This window comes from Myotis davidii, unplaced genomic scaffold (genome assembly GCF_000327345.1).
Source record: "Myotis davidii unplaced genomic scaffold, ASM32734v1 scaffold31, whole genome shotgun sequence".
NCBI lineage: Eukaryota > Metazoa > Chordata > Mammalia > Chiroptera > Vespertilionidae > Myotis > Myotis davidii.
This window is the reverse complement of record NW_006283639.1, coordinates 2647284-2655920: the sequence shown is the minus strand read 5'-3', so window position 1 is coordinate 2655920 and position 8637 is coordinate 2647284. Positions and strand designations below refer to the sequence as shown.

The window sequence follows — 8637 nt, the reverse complement described above, 5'->3', positions numbered from 1 at the left end:
TGGTCAGTGTGCCACCACAGGGGGAGCTCCGCTGGGCCACAAGCCAGGCTGACAGCTGCAACCCAGCACGGCAGCACTAAGGATGTCTGACTGCGGCTTAGGCCTGCTCCCTGTAGGGCAGCGATTCTCAACCTGTGGGTCGTGACCCCTTTGGGGGTCGAATGACTCTTTCATAGGAGTCGCCTAAACACATCCTGCATATCAGATATTTACATTTCGATTCATAACAGTAGCAAAATTACAGTTATGAAGTAGCAACGAAAATAATTTTATGGTTGGAGGTCACCACAACATGAGGAACTGTATTAAAGGGTCATGGCAATAGGAAGGTTGAAAACCACTGCCCTAGGGCCTAAGCCACAGTTGGACATCCCCCGAGGGCTCCTGGGCTGCCAGAGGGATGTCTGACTTCCTGCTTAGCCTGGTCTCCTGGGGAGCAGGCCTAAGCTGGCAGGTGGACATCCCCCAAGGGCTCCCGAACTATAAGAGGGCGCAGGCTGGGCTGAGGGACCCCCCCGGAGTGCATGAATTTTCATGCATCAGGCCTCTAGTTGGTTAATAAGATTATATAAATTTCAGCACTGTCCAGGTAGCTCAGTTGTTTATAATGCTATCCCCATATGCCCAAGTTGTAGGTTTGATTCTGGGTCAGGGCACACACAATGATCAACCAATGAATGCATAAATAAGTAGAACAACAAAGCAATGTTTCTCTCTATCTTTATCTCTCTCTCTCTCTCTGTCCCCCTTATACTCTCTCTAAAATAAATCAATAACTTAAAAAAAATTTCAAGTGTACAATTTTGTAATACCTCATCTGTATATTGCATTATGTGTTCATCACCAAAGTCAAGTCTCCTTCCATCACCAAATATTTGATCCTCTTTACCTTTTTCTGCTTCCCTCATCCCCTTCACTCTGGGAACCACTACACTGTTGTCTGTGGATGAGGGTTTTTGTTTCTTCGTTTTTCTTGTTTGTTTGTTGTTTTCCATTATATCTCCCATGTGAGTGAAATCATATGGTTTTAGACATTTTATGTCTCTTTTATTTCACTTAGCATGATATTCTCAAGATCCATACATGTTGTTGCAAATGGCTGTATATCATCTTTTCTTATGGAGATATATATATATATATATATATATATATATCACTTTTTTAAAATCAAATCATCTATCAAAGGATACTTAAGTTGTTTCCATATTTTGATCACCATGAATAATGCAGGACTCAACATAGGGATACATAGATCTTTATGAAAAAATGTCTTCAACATTTTGGTGTAGACAACCATAAGAGGGTTTGCTGGGTCATATGTTAGCTCTCTTCTTAATTTTTTTTTTGTCTTTCAATGTCTCTTAATTTTTTGAGGAACCTCCATACTGACTCTTTCATAATGCCTTCCCTACCAGAAGTGAATGATGGTTCCTTTTTCTCCACAACTTCTCCAACACATGTCATTTCTTATCTTGCTGATAATAGCCATTCTAACACATTTGATGTGGGTTTTTTTTGTCTTTTATCCTCACCTGAGATATTTTTTCCATTGATTTTTAGAGAGAGTAGAAGGAAGAAACAAAGAGAAATACCGATGTGAGTGAGACAGATTGATTGGTTGCCTCCCTTATGCTCCCAAGGAGCCTGCAACCCAGGTGAGTGCCCTTGACTGCAATTGAACCTGGGATGCTTCGGTCTTCAGGCCTACACTCTATCCACTGAGCAAAACCAGCTAGGGCTCCTTGTGGTTTTGATTAGAATTTCTCTTATAATTTATGAAGTTGAACATCTTTTCATACAGCTGTTGCCCATTTGTATGTGTCCTTAGGAAAGGTGTCTGTTCAGGTCCTCTGCTCATTTTTTAATAGTATTGTTTTTTGTTATTGTTGAGTTGTATAAGCTCTTTATATATTTTGGATATTAACCTTTTAAGGTATTTTTGCATATTTCTTTTCTCATTCTGTTGGTTGCTGTTTTGATTATTCTTTTTTTAAAAAAAAATTTATTTTATTGATTTTTTACAGAGAGGAAGGGAGAGGGATAGAGAGTTAGAAACATCAATGAGAGAGAAACATAGATTAGCTGCCTCCTGCACACCCCCTACTGGGGATGTGCCTGCAACCTAGGTACATGCCCTTGATCAGAATCGAACCCAAGACCCTTCAGTCCACAGGCCGATGCTCTATCCACTGAGCCAAACCGGTCAGGGCATTGATTATTCTTTATTGATCTGATGAAGAGCAATTAATAGTAGAGCTGTTTTCCCCATAAGGTGCCATGATCCATGAGTGGAAAAGAGTTTGATAGAAATATATTTGGTTGAGTATCATACAAATAACACTGTGTCCAGAATATAAGACACATTGAAGGAATTGCTCTTACTACTGTTAACCCCCCCACACTCATACACACACACACACCCCTGGAGCTTTCAAAGACACACTCACCAACAAGTATGTCATAAGCATATCACATAAAAATAACGGGGATTGGATGACTGAATGGAGTGAAGAAAGACACTTCTATTATTCAATGGGGACATAAAATTACTATGTTGCCATATCAAGTGAAGTGAGAGAGGAAAGTTAAGAATTGAGAGGGTAAATGCTTGTAAAAGTAATATTTGCTTGTGTTTTTTGTTTGTTTCAGAAGGGAATTTCCTTGATCCTTATGCTGTAATAGGTACTTCTAGTCTATGACCTCTTGAAGGTAGTAAGTGAAAGTACTACAGGCTGATACAAGCCAGGTGTAGAACATGGCAGACATGTCATATGGAATGAGTCCAGGCCCCAGAATTACCATTTTGAAGAGAACTGCCCATCAAACAGCAGGATACATTTTGAGTTTCGTATAATTAAGAAATAAACTTATTGTAATTGAGGCATTATATGTACATTCAAATTATATTGAATAACATATCATGGATATATATTCACAAAGAGTGAAATCTCTGTTTTATAATTTAATTAGAAGTTTTGCTGGAAATAGAAAAAGTTATTCCTTTTGGAATGCATATGATTTTTATGTATTCATATGGTTTTTATGCAAAAGGAAATATGAAAAAGTCTCTAAAAACTCTTATTGGGCAGCTGATTTAAGAAATATATAAGTTACTTCATTTGCAAAAGTTTGAGCCATTTTGGAGCAGCCATATGACAATATTACACAAAATTCTAATTTCAAGTGTGTTGTTTTATTAAGGGAAATGATCATTCATGTTGAACTATTATCTTCTGGTTCTCTCACATTTTATATGACAGATGCAATTAATTGCTTTGCTTTTGACCCCAAAGAAGAATTGTTTATTAGTGTTTTCTGTTATTTCCAAACAGAGAAACAACAACCCGAGTTAATAGACTCAGGGCAACAAACACAATCTTGTACAGTGACAGTTTTGGCACTCAATGGCTGTGATAAGTTAATGTAAAGTGAGTGTCATTCACTGCTATGATATAGTACCTTCCTATTCAGGTGACTAGCACTGTATGCTTCAGTTGGTACAGTATTGTTAAAAGAAACTCAAATATAGAACTCTGTTCTTAGTATGAAATTAAGAAGGACTTTCAGTATTATTTTCCCAAGTTTTAGTACCTTGTGGAAAGTACCGATAATAAATAATAGAGTGTAGGCTTGAGGTTATAAATTGATCTGGAATAAGAAGGTAGAGATTCTGACAGTAAGGCCAGCTGATTTTTTTAGTTTTCTGTTGTTTTGAAAAGTTGTGATAATTAAATATACACATATTAAGAATAAGGGGATGGACTCTGTGTAGTGTATTACATTCTCTGTTGCTGGAGGCAAAGACCAACAAGTAGTTAGCATAATAAATGTGAGAGGTCCATCAGAAGGCTGATGGACCTTGGGCTTTACCAAGGGCTAAAATCTATGCACCGATTGTCGAGACAATGGTGGCTCAGGGCAATCTTCTAAGCTGATAATTTTTTACTGTTTACCAAACCTTACCTTTGATATGTCTGTTTGCTTTGCTGAAGGGCAAATGTGTATTCTAGTAAATAAAAAGCCTTGGGTCCAGAGATTCAGGTAGCCACTCCACTAGAGGGTGAGGCCTCCGCCTGGCTTTCCCCATGCCTTCTAAATTTATATTTCTTATCTAGAATATCCATTTGCACGTAGCCCCTTCTCCAGATTCGGAATCCTTGCTGCAAAAGATTGTGGCACTCTATAGGATATTTTAATATAACATTACAAAAACATCACTTGGGTGGAAACAGATTGAATTTCAGCTTGCTGTTTTTCATCAATTTCATGTCTACTTTAGAGCTAGAAAACTGGAAAGTGCTCTCATTAGTGATACATTGCTAATTAAGGAGATTTTTGAAATTTGCTCTGTAGGTTTCCACAAGCATATTTAACCACTGTCTACATGCCACTTAAAAAACTGACTAGGTTTGAACATAGATATGCATCCTCCTTGTCCTGAGGGAAGCATAAAGGGAAGTTTATTCAGCAACACAGTCGAAGTTATAGTAGTTTGCTCTTGTAATCTAAATAACTTTCTATGTGAATTTCTCCCTAAGGTTGACAGAAAGTAGACAAAAGAAGAGGTAGGGGAATAAGCAAAAACTACCACTGCTTGTATAAAAACTAGAGAGCCCAGCCGGCGTCAACTTATGAACTAGGAGGTCACAGTTGGATTCCTGGTCAGGCCACATGCCAGGGTTGCAGACTGGATTCCCAGTGGGGGGCATGCAGGAGGCAGCCAATCAGTGATTCTCTCTCATCATTGATATTTCTATCTCTCTCCCTCTCCCTTCCTCTCTGTAATCAATACATTTTAAAAAAAACAAAACAAAACTAGCAATATATGTTCCTATAAGTGAGATTTAGGTGATTTATATGTGAAAGGCAACATGATATTACATTTCAAGTGTCTTTGATTTTTTATTGTTCTTAACACTCTGTGTGATAGGTGAGTAGAAAAAAATTGATAAAGAAACAGCTTCCATTTACACATATTTGATGCTTTTCAAAATATAAATTCATAGAATTTTAGAACTTGAAAGGTCCTTAGAGCCCCAGTTCCTCATTTAAGGAAACTAATATAATGCTAGCAGTGACTTGTCCAAGATCACACAACTGGTCAGTGGGAAAGTTTGGACCAGAACCTAAATATCTTGAATCTATTTTTGTTTTTATTTTTTAATTGTTCTTTTCATCAAATTAGTTCATTTAAATGATAATTTTTAGTACATATTTTGGAATTTTTAAAAAATAAACATTTAGCATAGTCATGTTCATGCCTTTTTAGTTGGCTACCCTTATGAGCCCTTACCAGAATAAAGAGAATATGACATTTTCACTTGCTGTTGCAATTTGAATTTCCAAATTTCATAACTACTCTTTACAATATCTAATGAAATTTGGTCTCCTTAAAAATAAAAACACTTCTTTTAGAGATCTCAAGGAGGTTTTCCCATTGGAAAATGTTTGAGGCTACTAGCATGGTATTCAATGAAGCCATACTTTATATATTTTCAAAAATTTGTCATATGCCATAAAAAGCCAATTAATAAAATATACTTTTATTTCCAGTTCAAAATGTCTTTATAACTCAAAATGCTGTATTCTTTTTTTCTTGATTCATAAATAAATATCTGAGTTAACGAAAGAATGACAGCTTAACATTGAATTCCTTGGTCTTTGTCAGGTTGTCACAATATTAATGTTATTTAAATGTATTGTCTTCACCTATGAGTTTGAATCAAGCATGAATTCTATTCATTTCCAGCCAAAGCCTAGTGGCCAATTTCTAAATTATATTACTGCTGATTTGAATTATTATAAATAAGACTGTGCCAAATGTTAATTGATGATTATTCTAGGGTAATCAATATATTTTAAAAGATGAATTTTTAGTTGACTCATAGCAAATGATTTTTATTCCCTGGTTGTGGCACTAGATGATTATACATATATATGAATATGTGAATATGTACTATCTTCATATTAACACAACAGTTTGGATTGAATAAAAATTATCTGTTTTTATTTGCAAAAGCCATTAGGCTGAGTATCTAAAATTATATGTGATCAGGGGTGCTATAAATTATTTCCTTCTGATGAAGGTCTGATCCATCATTGGCTGTGTCACCTGTCAAAAATAAATAAGTAAGTCTAATCAACCATTGATCATTATATTTAATTATGTTTTTGTTATCTTGTGGATAATTTTTCATGAGTGGGAAGAAAAGTGCAGTCCTTAAAAAGTTAAAAAGTAACTATCATTCTTCTATAATCTAAGAAAGGGCTGGAAAGTGCTATGAATTATAAAGCTAAAAAATAGTTGTAACTCTGAACCTCTGTATTTATGTTTACATTTCATCAAAGAGCTTTGGCCTTTAAATTATTATTTACATTTCTAATTCTGATCTGAAAACTCCGATAAATAAAAACATCACAAATCACACAGATATCACATATAATATGTCATCTGTTATTTGTTTACCTATTATCTATCTATCTATTATCATCTATCTACCTATCATTTTTCTATCCTTTATCATTTTCCTGCCTACCTATCTCTTCATCTCTTTATCTGTCTTCCTTGCTATATATTGGAGATGTCAGAAATTTTCTGCTCCAAGTTGTCAGAAATTATCCGTTAGGGGGACTTAAAAGAATTTTAAATCCAGCTATAAACGCTTTCTTAAAGATACTGTGCTGCCTCTTGGTACTATAGAAAGGTATCCTGATACAGTGATTCTTAGAGTCTGAAAACAAAAAAACTTTCTGAGATACCTTTTGCATCTTTGTGCCAAGCTACTAGGATACCAGGGCACCAGTTATTTCTTATAAGTATCACCTAAATGTGTCTATTTAAGGTCGGATGAGAAAGGCATGTGTATACATAGGGAAATGCCACAAATTCATCTACTTATTACTCAGTGGTTAATATTCTGTAAGGCTTTCAATGCCTTATTCTCTGAACTTGAATTCAGATGGGGAAATTTATGACTTTTGTACAGTGCAACACTGATTATAGTCATCATACACTTACTTGCAATTATTGTGCTGCTTTTCAGAATTTGCAAAATTCTGTCATTCTGTACTCCATTTCTTCACTTCCCCTTTGTTACTAGGTACATAGTACATTTTTAACTTACCAAAGAAAGAAAAACTTGAGATAAGATCACAGGAATGAAAAATTCCTTTTTACATGTGAATAAATATACACACATTCAAATATAATACATACTCACAGATCTTATTTTCTGTCCTGACTTCCACAAACTACAAAGTGAAAAATAATCTCACAATAAGTGTAAATATAACATAATAAAATATTTATAAACATACTGGAGGTCTGGTGCATGAAATTCGTGCACTTGGGGAGGGGGTTCTCAGCCTAGCCTGCACCCTCTCGCAGTCTGGAAGTCCTCGGGGGATGTCTGACTGATGGCTTAGGTCCACTCCCCGTGGAGAGTGGGCCTAAGCTGTCAGTCAGATATCCTTACTGTTGCTGCAGAGGTGGGAGAGGCTCCCGTCACCACCACTGCGCTCGCCAGCCAAGAGCCCAGCTCTGGCTGAGCAGCGCTCCCCCTGTGGGAGTGCACTGACGACCAGGGGAAGCTCCTGCATTGAGTGTGATCAGGCCAAAATCGGCTCTCCAACATCCCCTGGATTGCGAGAGAGCTCAGGCCAGGCAGAGGGACCCCACAGGTGCATGATCGGGACCAGAGAGGTACGCAGGAAGGTGTGTTTGGCCCATCTTGCTCATTTCCGATTGGCCGGACCTCAGCCGCCAGCTAACCTACTGGTCAGAGCATCTGCCCTCTGGTGGTCAGTGCATGTCATAGAGACTGGTCAACTGGTTGACTGTCTGCGCCATGGTGGTCAGTGCATGTCATATCAAGCAGTTGAGCAGCCTTAGCATATCATTAGCATATTACACTTTGGTTGGTTGAATAGATGACCAGATGACCAGACACTTAGCATATTAGGCTTTTATTATATAGGATAAATACATTTTCTGTCCTTCCATACTCTACTTTCCCATATCATTTTTTTTTCAGGTGTAGAAAAGCTCCCCTAATGTAAATGTTTCCTATTTCAAAATAAATTACTATGAATTAACATGCACACATTAGAAGTAACAAGGAAGCAGTGTATATGCAGTTGCATATCTAAAAGGTTTCTCCTGACCATGTGGAAATCAGCTCACCAATGTACACAGCCACGGCCATTCCAATGCTGAGCCCAGATGAAATGCCAGTGGGGTCTTTTAATAACCATTCCGTTATGTACATATAGTTTGAAGTATATAATGCAGAATGTATATAGAACATAATATAATGTATATAATGGAAAAAAGTATAATATATTCTCAGTTTCGCTTGGATTTTTAGAAATCTCCAAAATTTCAATTTTTGATAAAAGTTCAAGCTGAAAATGTTGACATGTTCTTTGTGATGTCGTTGCAACAATTTCCATCTTCTTCCTTGTTGCTGTTTCCACGGATGACCAATGGCCTAGAGTGCATTGACTATAATTCTTCCAGTTTTGGGGTTGTTGATTTCCACTTTCCTACCTAAGAGGGGGAGAATATCAGCAAAAAGAAAAAATTTCTCCTTCCTTCCTTCCTTCCTTCCTTCCTTCCTTCCTTCCTTCCTTCCTTCC

General features: G+C 36.9%; 1 long non-coding RNA gene across 1 annotated transcript in view; it reads left to right on the top strand.

Annotated features, from left to right (window-relative positions):
* LOC107183532 overlaps positions 1-8637 on the top strand; it is a 21074-nt gene that overhangs the window by 8687 nt on the left and 3750 nt on the right. Inside the window, exon 2 of the long non-coding RNA XR_001514319.1 lies at positions 448-454. This is a non-coding gene — a long non-coding RNA (uncharacterized LOC107183532). The remainder of the gene's footprint in view (positions 1-447; positions 455-8637) is intronic.